Genomic DNA, 19,901 nt, shown 5'->3' with positions numbered 1-19,901 from the left:
CTGACAAATTGTGATACAGACCTGATTATTACTGAAGGAGGGAAGGAAGGAAGGAAGGAAGGAAGGAAGGAAGGAAGGAAGGGAAGGAGGGAGGGAGGGAGGAAGGGAAGGAGGAAGGAGAGAAAACAGGTTGAGTGGAAGGAAGGAAAGTAGGTGGAATAGAAGCAGCCTACACCAATGTGCAGTTCTAAGGAAAGTTAGGCAAGGCCATCGGAGTGTTCTTGAGCAAAAGCTGCCATCAATGGAGTCCACTGTCCCCAGGAACAGAAAACTGGGAAGAACAGCCTCAGTGCAAATGCAGTGAAAGATTTCATAGCACAGAAGCTGGCACCCTGCAACAGGGGATCTGAGCAAAGCATTCTCATGTGGCCGCGGGGAGGTGAGCAAGGAATAAGAGGTATGTGTTTATCATGAGGAAATCAACCTAGATATACATGGTCAATCTCCTTGGCTCTTAAGTGACTCCTTCAACTGATAGTACAGTATCACTAAATATGTGTGGTTTCTGCACTCTGTGCAACCATATATTAATTTATAGAATTGTTATTAAGGTCCCTGGAGTAGAATTAGAAATATGAAGTACTTTAGCCACTAAGCGAAGTAGGATTTAAACGGATATAGTTCAATGTTATGGATAAAAGCAGGGGTTTTCGGCGATAGAGAAAACAGGTTTGAATTTTAGCTCTATTATTTGACTACGTGACCCTGGGACAGGGACAACCTGACTGTTTCTGTTTCTTTATAAATTGGGTATCATGATAGCTACTTCAATAGGACTTTTAAAAATTAAATTAGGGCTAAATGCCAAGAAATTCGCATTTATTGAAATTTTTGTATATGCCAGACACTGTTCTAAGCTGTTTACATTTATCAATTTATCAAGTCCTCATACCAAACATATGAAATAGGGTATTTTTTCATTATTCTTCTTAACAATAATATTTGCTATCTTAGCACATTTAACAGATGAGGAAGTTGGGACTCAGAAAGGTCCATCCTAGTTCTAATGAATGGCTGAACCAAAATTAAATGCAGAGAGTGTGCCCAGAGCCCTCTCCCTAACCACAACCCATACTGCCTTGGTCTGATGGGGAATACCCATACATATACCTGGTCTGGTGGAATACCTTGATTTCTACATTATTGCATGACCAGGACGTAAGGATGGGATGGAGGGGATGTGATGGATATCTCCAGACAAGGAGCTAGTTTTAACAGCACAATGTATGTTTCCCTTGAGAATCTGTTTGGAAACTTGAACTAGATCATCATAATGTTCTGCATCTTCTATAACTCCCCAAATCAAATGCTAGGTTATAACAAGCGTTCCAAATCATTATCAGAAGACCATGAATTACTCTATTATAACATTATATTATTGAAGTTATATAAAAATATCTATTACTATCTTAATCTTATTAAAATGTTTTAGGATCAGTATTGAAGCCAGATATTTCAGGTAGCTCAGGGGCATACAGTAGTTATTTGAATAGGAAGGGCATCTTCAAGATCCCTCAAAGTAAACCATGCAGGCAGTTTCCTACTTAATGAAAGATTCAAAGTCTTCCCCCAAGACCAATAGAAATTTGAAACCCTATCATCCTATAAATGTTAAAAACTGGGGTCCTAGTAGTTGATCAAACAAAGGGAGACAAGGTGAAGTAGGCCCTTCGCCTCAGCACTGAAGAGTTCAGGGTTATTTCTGTGCCTCTGGGGATTTGTATCACCTGCGGTCTCTCCTATGGGTGAGGAGGAAGACATTAAGAGCTCCAAGGTGATTCAGACACTATGAACTGGTCCTGAGATGGAAATCGGTTGTCAGTGATTATAGTCCAGGAGAGTGTAATAAGGACAGAGGAGTGGCTTGAAGGGTGTCGATTCCACTTGCCCACCCAACCACACAAATTCCTCGGGGGTAAACACTTAAAGTTGATTGCATCCTCTTAGGAGCACTGTGGGATCATGTGTTCTTGCTGCTTCCCTTTGCAGCAGTGAGCAGTGATGGGTCACAGAGAGCAGGGTCACCTCCAAGTTCCCCTACTCCCAGGTGGTTTATGTGGAGAGCTATTTGTCTCATGAAGCTCCCTGGAGCTCAGGAGACTGTCAGTCTATTAAAGCAAGGAAAAGAGAATTAGTAACACCCTCCTATTTTCAAGACATAATAACCTGCCTATAAATCCACCCAAGTCCTGTTGTTAATCTTTAGCTTATGTGAGAAGCAACTACTGTATTGGTGCCACACTGAGAATAGACCACTTTATTACTTCGGAAGCCATAAAATATCTCTCTAGTTAGAAGTGAGACTAATTCTCCAAGACTATTGGGGTAGACACATTTGGCTGGATGCCCTCTGCCCTGTGACTGGTTCAGAAAGCAGGATGGTTACCCAAAAGAGGAAAATATGGTTCTAAATGTTTCCAGTTTAAAATGTACCATCATGAGGCACCTGGGTGGCTCAGTAGGTTGAGCATCTGACTTTTGATCTTGGCTCAGCTCATGACCTCATGGTTCATGAGTTCAAGCCCCATGTCAGGCTCTGTACTGGCAGTGCAGAGCCTGCTTGGGATTCTGTCTCTCCCTGTCTCTGCCCCTCTCCCACTCATGCTCACTCATATTCTCTCTCTCAAACTAGGTTTAAAAAATTTAAAAAATACAATGTGCCATCATAAAGAAAAGTAGGTCTTAGGGGGTCTACCGAAGAAAGCTTACATATATAAGGCAGTCTTTCCTAAATGAGATCCACAGAACTGGCATTTTGCAGGACTTTTGTAAAAGCAACAACAAAACCAAAAATGTTCCAAGGCCAAAGAGTTTATGGGCCTATATGGAATAAGTTTAAACGAATCACTGTTAAATTTATGAGCCTATTGTGAATCTCTAAAAGATACAGGATAGATAATGCTTCCTAAATGTATTTGAGATATTTGATCATGGACAACCCTCTCTCCTTTCTTTTGAGAAGGATACCAAATAACATGTCCTGGCCTGCGTGCTAGTTAGAAAACAGCTTGCGGTATGTGTATATCAATATGAATTTGCGATAGTTTTGTAACTTTTGTGGTTATTTGAGTCTTAACAGAGTAAGGTATCTATAAATTACTTCTCATAAGATATCCTTTTACATCCTGTAAATCAAATTCCTCCTACTTCTAATGCATGGGTAAACAAAGTTTCTAATTTGTGGGAAAGGGATGATTTTGCCCACGGGCAAAGGGCTATTTGATTAGCCAGTAACATCCTGCTACAGTGAGGCAAATGTCCACCATCTGATCAGCATAAATGTTGTGTGCTCTCCTGTTACTGGGATTTATTTTTCCATATTATTTTACGCATTTGGAGCCACATCCCCAATCATCTTTCCATAAGTGACTTCCCTGGACATAAGATAAAATGAATTTAATCATGAGAAAGGAAGAGAAAGACAGAAAAAGAAGACAGCCTGACCATCTGGATATGTTGGTCTACATGATTATTCATAAGACGACTCAAATAAGCAGATGCCATGGATAGTAATTAAACCCTTCTTATGTTCTCACTGGAATATAAAAACAGCGTTTCTTTGGGTGACAAAGGATCTATGTCACATATTCAAGGGTAATCACAAAAAGGATAAATAATAACCCTGTTAATCATCAGAGAACAGGGACAGTTTTGGTGGCAGCACTTTCTCAAGGTGATCACGTTTTCTTTACACACAGCTTGGGAAATGCTGGTCAGACCTCAAACAGTCCAGCCACTTGCCTGCACTCAGGCTTCCTGCAATCAGCTGGCATGTTTCTTGGGTGTGAAGAAATTTGTTTTTGTCCCTTCAGATAGTTCTACCGCCCAAGAGGTGGAGTTATAGGTACCCGCCAGGGGTGTTCAGTCTCTGTTCCAAAAGCTTTTTGAACTTGCAGAGGCTGTCCTTGCTGGAGAGAATGGTATGCGTTGCCTGAGCTGATTATATAGAAAGGTTGAGAGCCTCCATATGCCTTATACCAAGTCTGTGTGTGGCTTCGTTTCTTTCTCATTTCCCAAGAAAGTCAAATCAAAAGGGAAGGATTTGCTGCACAGGGCACATTGAGGGGCTAGTTTTTCAGATAGTTCTGTGCACACAGCTTTCCTCATTTGGCCCACGTCCAAACCAGCCACCACAGGCAGTGTCCTCCACATGTGTGGCTGTGGGTAACGTTTTCAACAAAGGGACAAGAGTCACAGTAGTGACATGATAGGGAAAACCACTGAAGTAATCTTATACCTCAGTCTCTCATGATTTTTATGCCTCATTTTTTTTAAGTTTATTTTTATTTATTTTGAATGAGAGAAGGAAAGCAAGCGGGAGAAGGGCATAGAGAGAGGGAGAAACACAATCCCAAGCAGGCTTCGTGCTGTCAGTGCAGAACTCAATGTGGGACTTGAACTCATGAATGCTGAGATCATGACCTGGGCCGAAGTCAAGAGTCAGGCCCTTAACCAATTGAGCCATCCAGGCGCCCCTTCTATGCCTCATTTTAAAAATGTACTTTCCAGTTGGTTTCTCACAGATTTAGGTAGATTTCATTCCATACCAACCATTTCTTCATAACCTACTGGGTCCTGCAGATACAGAGTGAGCAAAACAAGACAACTATCACTCCCAACCCTTGGCTCTATCAATAGGTGCAGGCTGTTGCTTTATAAATAATATCAATTAATACTTATTGAACGTTTAGAGTAAGCCAGGTATCACTCTGATTCCGTTGCCCCTTTTCATGAATCTCATTCCCACCCCGTGGGCTGATACTGTTATCCCCATTTTATAGATGAGAGAATAAGGAAACTTACAGACAAATTGCCCCTAATAATACAACTAGTAAGTCGGGGAACCTGGACTTAACTCCAGAGCCTAGATTTAACTGATATGCTTATTTCTGACCCTGAGTACCCCACCAGCAATAGTCAAGCTGGTTATGGAAATAGAGTCATCCAGGGGTACCTGATGTTTCTCCAAGACAGCCTTATTTCTTGTGTTTTCCCCTGTGTCCATTGTGCACTAGCTTTTGAAATAATCTTGAAAGAACATGCATTCTCCTTGGGCTCCTTAAAAAAAAAATTCAGAGGGGCGCCTGGGTGGCGCAGTCAGTTAAGCGTCCGACTTCAGCCAGGTCACGATCTCGCGGTCCGTGAGTTCGAGCCCCGCGTCAGGCTCTGGGCTGATGGCTCAGAGCCTGGAGCCTGTTTCCGATTCTGTGTCTCCCTCTCTCTCTGCCCCTCCCCCGTTCATGCTCTGTCTCTCTCTGTCCCAAAAATAAATAAACGTTGAAAAAAAAATTCAGAAACATCTTTTGGGAAGATCTATACAAAATAGTAATTAAAATCACAGCAAGTAGGACTAAATACACCTGATTTTAGTCCCTGTGTCACCATCTTAAGTAATGTATTAAATTTCTAGGGCTGCCATAACACGGTACCAAAGACTGGGTGGCATACCCAATAGAAATTTATTTTTGCACAGTTATGGAGGCTGAAAATCTAAGATAAAGCCATCCACAGATTTGATTGCTTCTGAAGCCTCTCTCCTTGGCTTGCAGGTGGCTGTCTACTTGCTGTGTGCTCACACGGTCTTTCCACTGTGCGTGCACCTCCCTGGTACTAGTTCGTGTGTCCAAATGTCCTCTTCTTATAAAGACAACAGTCAGATTGAATTAGGATACACTCCAACAGCCTCATTTTAACTCACTCACCTCTGAGTAAGTTAAAATACAAATACAGTCAGATTCTGAAGTACTGGGGTTAGGGCTTTAGCGAATTTTGAGGGCATGTGATAGAGCCCACAGCAGGTAGTGTGCAAGTTACTTAATGGCTAACCCCCGGTTTCCTAATCTATACAATGGTGGTAAACATAGCACTTAGTTTCTTGACGATTTTAAGATCCGTTGTGAGGATTAAATGAGATTATTCCACATCTCTGCCTTAAACGTTGAACACAACAAACTGTGTGCTTTTTGCTCCTTTTATTTGAATGGGTGCCTCAGGCTTATCCATCAAGTTTCAGCTCAGGTATCACCCTAACTATTCTTTCATAGTGCTTTCAACCCCAGAAGCTGTTATTTTTCTTTATTGTATGATTATCCTGGTTATTCCACTAGAATGGAAACTCTCTATTTAGAGAAGGAGCTTTATCTGTTGGACTCACTGATCTACCAAACTTCTTAAAATGGAGCCTGACATATGTACAGGGTACTCAACAGATATTTCTGAGAGGAATGCATGAGAAACCTTTTCCAAAAAACCTACTTAGTGTTTAGCTATTTTCTTCATCTGTGGTCTTCATCAGACATGATTGAGACCTTGTTCTTTTCCCATTCTGCCACTCCTGCTGACTGAACTTCCTGTTTCTAGCAGCTCTGACTCTCCCTCACATGGAGGCCATTACCTTGAAGAGTAAGCTTCCTCCTAAAGGGCTGCCTCACCACAACCTCAGGCAGAAGGTATACAGTTGTCCTGGTGCCCAGTACCACTCCCAAAGTTTCCAGCCCTGCTGACTCACAGCTTCCTCCCAGTTTTCATCTGATTATTTATTGTCTAAAATTAAATGAATTTGGAAACAGTACTCCATTGAGCCATTTCATGCCTTGGCATGAAATAAGTTATCAGGTCTTTTCCAACTTGATCATCTACTTGAGGGCAAATATTCATAGAGAGAGAAGATAGAGTGTGTGTGGACATGGATGCTGGGTCCAGTGGAATGGAGGGAGCATTGGCAGAAAGTAGATAAGCTCCAGGTGCCTCCTGAAAACTGAAAACATCCCCTTAGTTTGCTCATGGCCAGTTCTAACAAAGCCTCTTTAAAATGCTTCCTCCCAAGCAGATTTGTTTCCTGTGGCCCCTGGCTCAGTAAAGGCATCATGCCCATCTGCTGGAGCACCTTCTGCTCCAACAGAAACCCGGGACCCTTCTGAGAGGTTTCCTTTTCTTCACCTCCTGTAATCATTTTGCCACCAGGTTATGTCACTTCTGCTTTTCCACCTCCAGGAGCATTTATTTGGATAAGGATTTCTCATCCGGATTCACACAGGAGGCTGTTGACAGGTCCCACTACAAGGACCTTCCCTATAACAATCCTTCACAATCCCTAATAACCCCAACCCCTATGGCATACCAGACTCTACAAGGACCTTTGTTTTCCATTTTCTCCACCTTCCCATATTTCACATTTTCTCATCAGGAGTAGCACTTTCTTTAACTTTTAATTTAAAAAAATTTCTGATTTGTAGAATAGTTGCAATGATAAAATCCAAGGTTTCTGTAGAACCCTTACCAATTATATTGTTATATCATGTAAATGTGCTGTCACAAATAAGGAGTCAACATTGGTACATGAGTATTGACTAAACTCCACAGTTCCAACGTTTATTTATTTTTGGGACAGAGAGAGACAGAGCATGAACGGGGGAGGGGCAGAGAGAGAGGGAGACACAGAATCGGAAACAGGCTCCAGGCTCTGAGCCATCAGCCCAGAGCCCCACGCGGGGCTCGAACCCACAGACCGCGAGATCGTGACCTGGCTGAAGTCGGACGCTTAACCGACTGCGCCACCCAGGCGCCCCTAAACTCCACAGTTCCTAAGGAGTTCGCTAGTTTTTACTTAATGTCACTTTTTTCTGTTTCAGGATCTTATCCAGGACAGCACATTATATTTAGTTGTCATGTATCCTTGGCCTACTCTAGATGGTAACTGATCTGGGCTTTCTTTGTTTTTAATGACTTTGACAGTTTTGAGGAATAGTTGTCAGGTATTTTGTATAATATCCCTTAATCCGGATTTGTCTGATTTTTTTTTTCTCATGGTTAGACTCAGGTAATAGATTTTTGGGACCACAGAGGTAAGATGCCATTCTTACCATATCATATCAAGGGCACATGCCATCCATATGGCTTATAAGAGATAATGTAAAACTTGATCATCAAGAGTGGAAGAAATTTTTCATTGTCCAGGATTCTTCCAGGTGGACTAAGAACTAAATTTAGACAGTTAACAGGAGAAAAAAAATTAAGTTTTATTATGTATACACAAAGGCCCCATCATGCAACTGAGACCCAAACAAATTACCAAGGCAGGCTGTTTGTATACATTTTAGACAGAGACAATACACTTGTGAGGAATTGACAGGATGAAGGAAACGGATGTTTGGGAGCTTTTGTTGGTAAAGGATTCTAAGGGGAATTTGGGCTGAGGTAGTAGATTGTGAAAAGGTAACAAGGTTGGTTTTTACAGGTTTTTCAGCTTTAAAGTTCCTATCCAGTGATAAGGATGTCTTTTTACTTCTTAGTACAGGGAGCAATACCTTTCATATGGGAGATTGTTTTCCTGCTTTCAGGGGGACAGAGGAGGGTCTGGGTGCTTTGGGGCTGACTGTTTCTCAAATAGCTTCAATCTGAAATAATCCATTTGTTATTGTGGTACATTTTGGGTGGACTTCTGTGGGCTGCTATAGTCATCTGGCCAAGATAGTGTTGGCTGGATTTCTCCACGGTAAGGTAACTGTTCCTTACCAACTTTTCATACTCTCTAAATTTTTTTAATGTTTCTTTATTTTTGAGAGAGAGAGAGAGAGAGAGAGAGAGAGAGAGAGAGAGAGAGAGAGAGACTGAGTGTGAGTGGTGGAGGGGGAGAGAGAGGGAGACACAGAATCAGAAGCAGGCTCCAGGCTCTGAGCTGTCAGCACAGAGCCTAATGCAGGGCTTGACCTCCCTCACAAACTGTGAGATCATGACCTGGGCTGAAGTCAGATGCTCATCCTACTGAGCCACCTGGGCGCCCCTACTCTACTCTTTAAAAGTGCAGCTCATACTCAATGGGAATGGGGGAGAGGTTGTTAAGCCACATCTCTTGGAAGGAGAAGTATCTACAAAAATTATTTGGAATTCTCTATATGAGATGTGTGTCTTCTACTTTATTTCAAACATTTAGTTATATCAGAATCAATAGGATATTTATTTAATATTTGGGTTAGAATCCAATACTATGTTATTTATGTTAGTCCTGAAGTTGTTCCATCTTTGGCCATTGGGAGCTCTTCCAGGTTGGTGCTGTGTCTCTTTATTTGTGATCACTACTTTCTGGAACTACAAGATGTTCCAAAAACACACTATATATTCTTGCTCCACTGTAAAACCCTAAAACTCTGGTTCATTTTACTGGAAAATGGTATTAGAAACCAAGATCTGGCCATTGGACATGCTTGTTGCTACCCAGGTGTCATTGCTTCTGTGTTTTCTCAGTGGACAGAATTAGGCAATATATTTATCTATACCTATCTACATATATACATATATCTGTAATTATTTCTATGAATATTATTCTGTATCTATATTATGTATCTAAACGTGAGTCCATACTGATGTTACTGATTCTAATCCTATTCCTTATGGCCCCTAGACGTTTTCCCCTTGCTTATCTGTAACTTCTATCTCCAACAGTGAGAAATATGTCACCCACCATCCACCATCCATTTACTTATTTATTCAGCTCCAGAATACTTTCAAATTAGTTTGAGAATTTTTAAGCCACACCCTCGGCTTAATCGCCTAGAGTGTAGTCTGTATGGGCACTTTTATCATTGTCTCCTTTGTCTTACCACTTCCAGTTAAAGCACTGTTTTCCAAAGTCATTCAAGTCAGAAATTTGCTCCTTCAGGGAGGGTATGTCATAGATTCTTCTGTCACTTCCTGGATTCCATCTTGGTAGATTCCCTACCTCCTAGTTGACCTTTTTTTTTAATTTGTATACATAAGTTTCACTCTCTGTGCTGTAAAGTTCTATGAATTCTGACAAATGCATAATGTCATACATCTGCCACTACAATACCATTGCAGATTTTAAGTACCTTAAAAATCCTTTAGGGGAACCTGGGTGGCTCAGTCAGTTGAACATCTGACTCTTGATTTTGGCTCAGGTCATGATCTCATGGTTTGTGGGTTTGAGCCCGGCACTGGGGATCTGTGCTGTCAGCATGGAGCCTGCTTGGGATTCTGTCTCCCTCTCTCTCTGCCCCTCCCCTTCCCACTCTCTCTTTCTCTCAAAATAAATAAATAAACTTTAAAAATTTCTCTATAGTCCCCTAGTTGAATACTGTCCCCTTCAAACTCCTGGCGACCATTGGTATATTTCTATCCCTAGAATTTGTTTTTTCCAGAGTGTCATATGAGTTGAACCATACAATATATACCCCTTTTGGTCTGGCTTCTTTCATTCACTCATGTTCTTGTGGGATTAATAACTTGTTTCTTTTTATTGCTAAATAGTAATCCATTGTATGGATAGACCATAGTCTGTTTGCCTATTGAAAGAAGTCTGATTACTTCCAACTTTGGATGATTATGAATAAAGCTACTAGAAAGATCTATGTGCAGGTTTTCGAATCAGCTAAGTAGAAAGGTAGGAGAACAATTGCTAGATTGTATGGTAAGTTTATGTTAAACTACAGACAACAACTTGAAGTTCTCTCCAAATGCACTCTACTCTCACCAACATGTTGTTCTTTCTGCCTGGAATGCTCTGCCCACCTTGATTGATAAAACAACTCCTCAAGGGCCTTCTTTTCTTGTATTTTTTTCCCCTTCATCTTTCGGACTAAGTTGGGGACTGCTATATAGAGTATGTAGAGTATGTATGCACCCCTGTATCTCATACATCATATACCACTATATTTTTTTTAATATACTTGTATTTCTCCATTATAAGCCTATGATCCCTTTCTGCAAAAGTGTCATATCTTTCATTTCTATAATCTCAGTTTCTAGTACTACCCCCAGAACACAGTGGGAGTCTCTTAATTGAATGTTAGATCATGTTCCTTGTAGAATACCACAAATAAGCTTTATCTACTTCCCCATTTAATTTTTTCAGGATCACCTGTGTTTGTTATGGGTATATTTGATATTTACATTTTGTTTGCAAGTTAACCTATACTTGGTATTATTATGACTCATTTTCCTCTATATTTTATATGAATTTCTAGGTGCATTTCATCCTTTTAAATGAAGAAAACACAGCCCAAGTCAATTTTCCCCTTTGATGTTCAGGATTTCAGATGTCCAAAGTTATTTTTCTAACACTGAATGTTTTCTCCTTTCTTTAAAAATATAGGAAACAGATAGTTCTTAAGGTTTATGATAGCATAAGTTCTGGAGGGAGATTCAACACCATCATAAGACAGTGTTAGTCACTGGCTTCATTGCACACACACACATCTATATATATTTGTGTATATATATATGTGTGTATAGATGTGTGTGTATATATATACATATATGTATATCAAGGGTTGTGTGTATTTGTGTGTGTGTGTGTGTGTGTGTGTGTGTGTGTAGCTAGAGGTTAGGCAAGAGTAGGGAAGATACAAATCTGCAAAATTGTTCAAGCACGAGCAATATCCTTGTCTCTTTAAAGAGCACTTATATGCCCTATTAACATTAGGGCATCAAGGGGGAACTTAGGCCCTTGATCATATTATCAAAGCAAAAATGAACAAAGAGAGAAGTAATAACATAAGGTCTCTTCCTTCCTAAATGAGTGGAAGAAATTATTTAAAAGGCCTTGGGCAATCTTGAGCTCAAAAGTTTGTTCATTTCTCTAAAGGTGCATATTCTGAAAGAAGTTAAGTCTTTATTTTATATTATTTATACACACAGATCATTTTTGCTGATATCAGGAGAACATGATAGCACTGAAGTTTCACAGCCAGGTGTGATCTGACCTGGCTGATGCTGGGGCTGGTGATTACCTCATCCTCTCTCAGCCACTCTTATCATGAAAACAGGGGAAGCTGGGGGGAAGGGGAAGGGGAAGGAGGACAGAAAAATGCCTCAAAGTCTTATTTTCAAGAAGCCACCAACCCCAGCCCCACACCACTTGACAGCCAGCATCATACATGCAACTGTAGGCGGTGAACTTAAGTTTCTGGGGGAAAACAGGAAACACTTTATAATCAAGGTCAAAGCCAAGAGATGATCTTCCAGTATGGAGCCCAGGCACACTAGGGTGGCTCAGTCAGGGTGCTCAGGAACAAAGAAGCAGTAGAGGAAACGCCAAGTGACATGAGAGAGTGCAGGCCCTAGGTCCACACCAGCCTTGTTTACAGTTTGGATAGAACTGAGTTATAAAACTTCTCTTGTTTTAGTTGAATCATTGTAACTTGGAGAAGACAAAAATATGCCTATTTCCTAGAACTGCCACGAGGAATGGATGAGTTACTCTGTTTGAAACACTTAGACTAGTCTGGCACATCTCACACTCAGAGTGTCAGCTGCTCTCATTCCTTTTCCAGCTCGTCCTGATGGGAGTGCTTCAGAAAAGCCAACTGCTCACTTCAGACTATGGGGCATCTCTATTGTTCTGTGTTAATTGAATCTTCAGGCCTTTGTTCCAAAGAGGCACTATAAAAAGATGACAGCTCGGGGCGCCTGGGTGGCGCAGTCGGTTAAGCGTCCGACTTCAGCCAGGTCACGATCTCGCGGTCTGTGAGTTCGAGCCCCGCGTCGGGCTCTGGGCTGATGGCTCAGAGCCTGGAACCTGTTTCTGATTCTGTGTCTCCCTCTCTCTCTGCCCCTCCCCTGTTCATGCTCTGTCTCTCTCTGTCCCAAAAATAAATAAACGTTGAAAAAAAAAATTAAAAAAAAAAAAAAGATGACAGCTCTCTCTCAATATTGATCCAAAGGAAAAGGGAAATTTGCTGAGTCCTGCCTGCACAACTCAAAGGAGAGGACAGAAATCCCTTTTTTTCTTTTTGTTTTTAAGAATCAGGACCAGTAAACTCTGAAGCATCACTGAAAAGAATTGTCAAGAGTCCATAATCATTGCAGTTTGCTCGTATTTATTGTTTTTATTTCCTGTGTCTCTGCTGTGATGCTTTAAACCAAATGGCCTATCCACTTATCTTCAGAGTTGCCACAAAAGCTTGCAAGTGGTACATTGCTATGGGGTTCTGTGGAAACAGAAATTTGGGAAGAGAGAAGATAGTGGGTAGTTCTTTTTAAAAATTTTTGAAGTTTATTTATTTATTTTGAGGGAGAGAGTAAGTAGGGGAGGGGCAGAGAGAAAGAGATGGAGAGATAGAATCCCAAGTAGGATCAGCACTTGTCAGTGCAGAGCTGATACTGGGCTTGAACTCACAAACCCTGAGATCATGACCTGAACCCAAATCAAGAGTTGGATGCTTAGCTGACCAAGCCACTCAGGTGCCGTGATAGTGGGTGGTTCTGATGGGAGAAGGAATCGGATTAAGAATCTGCAGCCCTTACTTGAGAATACAAGGGATTGCTTGTAGGCTTTGCTTTAAAAAGGCTGTGGGGTTGGCTCCTTGACTTAAAACATTCTTCTATTCTTTGTTTTTAGGTAAGGGGCGGGAGGTGGGAAATACACATGACAAGGAGCAAGTTATTTTAGGGGTATTAGCAAAAAAAATCAGTTGCTTATTTTCCTTTCTTTCCTGGTGTGCAAATCCAGACAGTCTATCAAAGATGAGTAGGCAAAGAGACCCAGGGGTTACCACATTTTGACATAAACTGTACTCTATGTTGATAAAAGGAGCTGATCTGCATTGTGCTGAATCCAATCTTCCTAATCAATTATTGATGGCTGGTGGGGAGTGATAAATGGCCTGCCAGTGAGGAAATCACACTGCTTCAGCTCAGCATGGAAACAGGTGATGGGATTTTCAATAGACACAATGAGACCTTTCCGCTGATATCCGATATTGCTGAATTTCTTCCTAAGGCTACTGGGACTTCAGTTTAGAATATAAGAGAGTTTATGAAGCCAAAACATTAAACGTCACCAAACAAAAAGGAAAATTACTTATACTAGATAGCATCCTCCTTCTCTAAATTTATAAAAGTGATAAATGATGATGTGATTTAAAGTGTATCTAGAAGACAGAATAAAATAGAGATAGAGAGAGGGTATCTTTCTGTTCTGCTAATTCTTTGCTGTGACACCTTAGACTTTAAAATCCCTGTGCCTCTGTTGCCTCATCTGTAAAGTGAGGATATAATATACTAATGAAAAGTAAACAAGTTTGCACAGTTCGGCACAAAATAGTACCGAACAGGTGTTAGTTCCCATTCTATTGTCAGTGGTGAGGATTTCCTTGTTGCCAATGGAGCAGTGATTCAAAACTTTGGACATAAGAAATTACCTGGATTGGGCACCTGGGTGACTCAGTTGGTTAAGTCTCTGACTCTTGATCTCGGCCCAGGTCATGATCTCACAGTTCATGAGTTTGAGCCCCACATCGGGCTCTGCACTAACGGTGCAGAGCCTGCTTAGGATTCTGTCTCTCCATCTGTCTGCCCTTCCCCCACTTGTGTGCACACAAGTGCTCTCGCTCTCTCTCTCTGTCAAAATAAATAAACTTTAAAACATTTTTAAAAATTACCTGGAGCATTATGAAACAATAGATAAGAAATATAAATTTAAAACTTCCCGAATCCCACCCGACTCAAATCAACTAAAGCAGAATGTCTATGGAGAGGACCAGCACTTTGTACGGTAAGGATACCTCTGAGTAATTCCAATCCTCCACGAAATTTGGGGAACTGATTTACAGCAACCTTTACTTCCCTGATTTAGGCAAACTTTCTGTTCAAATAACTTTACTTTAAGAAGTGGAGTTCAAGCTTTCTGGTGCCTCCTACAGTTTTTTATTTTGTATTCTTCTTGCTCTAATTCCTGGATCTGGGTATGCCCAGGTGCCCAGGCACTTGGCCCCCTGTCCCTCTAGATAACAGATACTACAGGATAGCCTTCCATGCTCAGCCTCCTCCAACTTCCTGCCTGCACATGGAGGTTAAGTGAGGTCTGTGCAGGAAGAATGGAGATCCTGAGGAGTAGGTTCTGGGAGAAATATAGAAAACCCTAATGTATTCTCTAATCTGGCTTTGTGGTAACAAACTCATTTCACTTCTTGTGCTTCTCTTTCCCCGAGGCCCAGAGTTCCGAGGTGTACGCACAAAAAAGTATAATTTTATATGAAAAGTATAACAACAATGTAGCAATTACTAATTTAGCAATCTTTCTATCCTTTCAAAAATATTATCAACTACAAACACTGTGATCTTACAGGACATTAAACAATTTTGAATACTTAAGAGGAATAACTTTCTACACTCATTCTTGCTTACTCTGTGAGGTCTTTCTAGAAATTAAGCCCCAGAGGGAAGGTAATTTGTATATTTAAGGTAGAGAAAAAGTATAGGAGAAAATAATGCACTTACTCTCTTTCTCTTTATGTAGCAGGTTCTTACTTATATCTCTCACAGCTCAAATGTCTTTTAAATTAACTGGAATTCCAGTACTTATACAATGTCAAGAATAGATTTTGTTTTAGTATAATTTGGTTGAGTTCTACTTTTGTCTTGGGGGTCTTTATACTTTCTCGTAGCTTTTCACGCTTATAGAGACAGATGTAGGAATTTGGTCAGATAGAGGGGTATTCATGGAGACAAAATTTCATGTAGAAGAGACTGGAATTCAGGAGATACCATACACTATCCCCCAAAGCCCTTCTTTTCTATGTGATATGGCAGGAAGTTTCCAATGCAATATAGCAGGGATTATGGAGAAGAATGTCTCCAAAGACAGACTGCATTGGAAACGGATTCAGTTATATAACCCTAATGATGTTAAGAATGAAAGAGTTAATACCAATGTAGCCACAGACAGCAAGTGAGGCTTCAGAACAAGCCATTGATGCAAAATAATAGGAAAGAAAATATGTTGAATTTTTCTAATATTCTCATCCAAAGTAACAGCATGGAGAGAAATGTCAGTCTTTAACTATAAAGAGAGAAAAAGCATTTCAAAATTATAAACAGTGGGATGTCAAATTTATCTTTTATCAGACACATAAATGAATGACAAACTCTACAATAGGGCTATTCAGAAATTTGTTTATACAAATATTGGAATTTCAAAAAGGATAATTTAGACCAAAACAATCACCAATGCATAAGACAAAATGGTAAGAAGACTGATCCTTTTATGACAAGGGAGATGTCAGATTTTGGATCTTACCACTAGTTTCCTCAGAAATCAGTTAATAAAGTCTTAATACACTTAAAAATTATATTTCATATTTAGAATATAGCATGCTGCTGATCTTTCTTTTGAAGCACTAGGGTGTTCTTTTCAGATTTTTTGTTCAACTTGCTGATTCCTTTCTTGTGCACCTAGCATGGTCCCTGACACACACCTCTCTATTTCATTTGGGACCTGTTTTGACTGTATTTGGCTGCTGGGGTCCATTGGGTCGAGGGCCAAAAAATCTCTTAAGAGTATTATTTTCCTTGGCTCTTCACTGGGGCTCATGCCCACCTTTAGAGTGTTGTCAATGGAGGAAGTATCACAAGTGGTGGATAGCACCATGGTTTCCAACTTCTGTGGACCAGCTGGGAGTGACAGCCAGTGTGTAACTACCCTGTCCAAATACCAGGAATGTGTCTTATGCTACCATGGCATTTCAAGCTTGCAAAATTTAAGGTAAAGAGGAATCAGTTCAACATTTTCATTTCCTCTCAGTTTCTTTTTTTTTTTTTTTTTCAACGTTTATTTATTTTTGGGACAGAGAGAGAGACAGCATGAACGGGGGAGGGGCAGAGAGAGAGGGAGACACAGGATTGGAAACAGGCTCCAGGCTCTGAGCCATCAGCCCAGAGCCTGACGCGGGGCTCGAACTCACGGGCCGCGAGATCGTGACCTGGCTGAAGTCGGACGCTTAACCGACTGCGCCACCCAGGCGCCCCATTTCCTCTCAGTTTCATGGGGGCCAAGCTCCCCCCATGATCAATAATCTCCAAGGTCAAGCACTTTTCGGGATGAGCAATTTTCTGTTCCTTGTCATGGGAAAAGAAAGGTGCTGATGCCGTCTCCAGGCTCTCCAAGAACTGTAGCTTCGATTTCACTGTCTGCAATCAGCTTCTAAAACATTGCAAACAAATCTTATAAGACTCTTTCTATAATGCAGACTCTGATTCACAGATTGGGGTGGGACTGGAGAATCTGCATGTGTTGCAAGCGTCTAGGTGAAGCTTTTGCTGCCGGCCTACTTGCTACTGAATTGGAAGGAGCTAAGGCATCTACCCTGTAAGTCCAAGTGCTAAGTAGCTATTTAACTCCCATGGATCGGAGCTGGAGAGAAGCCTATATATGCGCAGACTATCATCTCCCAAAAGTCTCCCACAACCCTAACCGGATTTGGAACCAGAATTTTAGCCTGAATTAAAATCTCTATCACAGTAGAGATAATACAACCAATTAATCCCACTGTTTAAGGTAGGGAAAATAATGCCCATTTCCTGGGCTTGCTTATTAGAATTATGTAAGAATTTGTGTTAAAGTGCTCCATAAAGAGAAGCACAAAACAATCGTAATGGTATTTTTGTAGTCATTATTAAAATGTGAAATTCCATGGTTTCTGTGAGTGTCTGATTCAGAATTAAATACTCTTGCTTTCATGAGGGTCTAAGAATGTCAATCTTCAAATTCTGCTTGATACAATGACAGTTTCTCCATTTCTATGCTGGGTGAAAAAGAAGAAAACCTGGTCAATATCTTACTTAGAGTAAACCACAACATAAATAAAAGATTGCTTTAGATTTACACCAAGCATCCCCTTTACAGATAACAAAACCAATTCTTAAGATGTTACCTGTTTTCCATCCTGGTAAAGCAGGGTAATAGCTTTTTGGTGTGGCTATCTCTGTTTCCTGTCTAAACTGAAGAGAACCAGGGTGACTCAGTCAGTTAGGTCTCAGACTCTTGGTTTCAGCTCAGGTCATGATCTTACGGTTTGTGGGATCCAACTCCTCTCAGACTCTGTGCTGACAGCATGGAGCCTGCTTAGGATTCTCTCTCTCTCTCTCTCTCTCTCTCTCTCTCTCTCTCTCTCTCTCTAAAGAAAGAAAGAAAGAAAGAAAGAAAGAAAGAAAGAAAGAAAGAAAGAAATTTAAAATAAAGTGGACAGAACCCGTGCTCAGTGCACCCTAATAATCAGGATATGATGAATACAAGGAAAAGCAGAATAATCCTGAGCTTTTGTGTCTCTCTGAGTTTTCTAGGAGACTGAAGAGTATTTACAGTAAAAGTAAACAAGAAGAACCACCTAACTCTATGCCTCATTATGCCTTACTACTACTTGTCCCTAAAATCTAAGGAACAACTTCAGAATATGATTGGTACAAAGAATTTAATGAAGTTAGGAATGGCTTGAAGACCTCACTAAGCCAAACTGAAGCACAAAGGAAGGCAGAACATCACTGGCAGAGTTTGTGTCAGAACTGAAGGGTTGGACACTGAGACAAGTGTTTTTTCCAATATTCTACAGAAATGCTACATGTCATAATGAGTTCGTGTTTGACCCTTTCAAATAATGTAATACATTCTTAGATTATATCTTAGCTTTCAGTTCCTTCAACAGAGTTTATTGGTGATAGCATAATTATTTCGGGTGGTGTGCATATTACAAATCTTTGGATACAGAAAAATAGCATATCAAGAATCCCATCAGGAACTCTAAGGATGACTAAATCCAGGGAATCAAAGTTATTAGCTCATTTTCTCTCTCCTTTCTCTCCTATGGCTCTTTCCTTGTTTCCCTCTCTCCTACTTTCTCACCTCTGCTGCATTCCCATGATGAACTAGCAGTTATACTCTCTTTCATGCTGCTTTAATTGTTTTTAAAATGGCATACATTGCTTTTAAAGCTGAAGGGTTTTGCCATAAACCAGGGAATAAAGCCAGTTGGAATTCTATGACCCAAGAGACAGGAGAGGTATTTGTATAACACTCCAGCAAAAATGTCCCAAAGGAGGATTCTAATTAGCTCGGCTTGGCTCAGGAGCTCGTCTGGGGACCAATCAACATGGTCGGGGAGATGGAATATGATGCTTAGCTCCCCTTAGCCTGGGTTACAGCCCACATGTATAGAAGGAATAGCGCCATATGTCTGTTTCCAAAGAAGTAGGGATGCAGGTGAGAAAAGACACCAAGAAACCATATGATGCCTTTGCTGGCTCTCAAATTAGAGCTTGTAGGCTGATACATCCAAGTGGAGAGCTAGTTCTGTTCAAACCTGGAGCATCAGTGAGAAACTTTTATTACTTTTACACCCAATTCCAATTACCAGCCCTCGGTGAGATGATCTTCGAAAATTTATATAGAGCTCAAAATCATGAGAAAATGTGACCACAGACTTAGGAATCAAACAACACTTCAAACTGTAATTGAGCCACCTACCTACCCGTTTGTAGCTCTTTTGAGTAAGCTATGTAATATTTATGAATGTCTACTTCTTCCTCTACAAAATGGGAGTACTGTATTCATCTTCCCACTGTGTGAGGTGATTCCTAACAGCATGGGAACTCTTGTGCTCTCCTTACCTGCTTTCCATCCTCCATGCCTTCCAAAGGGACTGAGGAGTTTCTAGGAGACCAGAGGAGAGTACTCCAGTGCAGCGTGCAGAAGGATGAGTTCACACAACCACAGAATAGAGGGTCACAGACAGAAAATGGTTCATGAGTTCCAGCCCCGTGCCGGCAGTGCGGAGCCTACTTGGGATCTTTCTGTCTCTCCTTCTCTCCTCTGCCCCTCACCTGCTTGCTGTCTCTTGAAATTAATAAATAAAAGAAGAAAAAGAAATCAACACCGGTTGGAGAATTAAACCTGTGAAAATTGTAGGTAACAGTGAATACCAACTGTTGGTAACAGTGAATACCAAATGAAAGGACAGTTAGGTGCTATATGAAAATAAAGGCAGGCCTTCTAAGGCTCATATTCAGCGGATTTCAGCCTCACTTGGGCCTCATCCTGAGTCCATGTCATCAAATCCATGGAGTGGCTGGTCCTTGAGGATTGATGAATCACTGCACAAAGTATGCATGCA

General features: G+C 40.8%; 1 long non-coding RNA gene across 2 annotated transcripts in view; it reads right to left on the bottom strand.

The window, feature by feature from the left end:
• Window positions 1–19,578, bottom strand: part of LOC125173543 (uncharacterized) — a 150,722-nt gene extending 131,144 nt beyond the window's left edge. For both annotated transcript variants that reach the window (XR_007155072.1, XR_007155073.1), the window contains exon 1: window positions 19,399–19,578. This is a non-coding gene — a long non-coding RNA (uncharacterized LOC125173543). The remainder of the gene's footprint in view (window positions 1–19,398) is intronic.
• Between the last annotated feature and the right edge of the window lie 323 nt (window positions 19,579–19,901).

This window comes from Prionailurus viverrinus, chromosome C1 (assembly GCF_022837055.1).
Source record: "Prionailurus viverrinus isolate Anna chromosome C1, UM_Priviv_1.0, whole genome shotgun sequence".
Classification (NCBI taxonomy): domain Eukaryota; kingdom Metazoa; phylum Chordata; class Mammalia; order Carnivora; family Felidae; genus Prionailurus; species Prionailurus viverrinus.
Note: the sequence above shows the minus strand (reverse complement) of the source record. Positions and strands in the feature narration are given on the sequence as shown.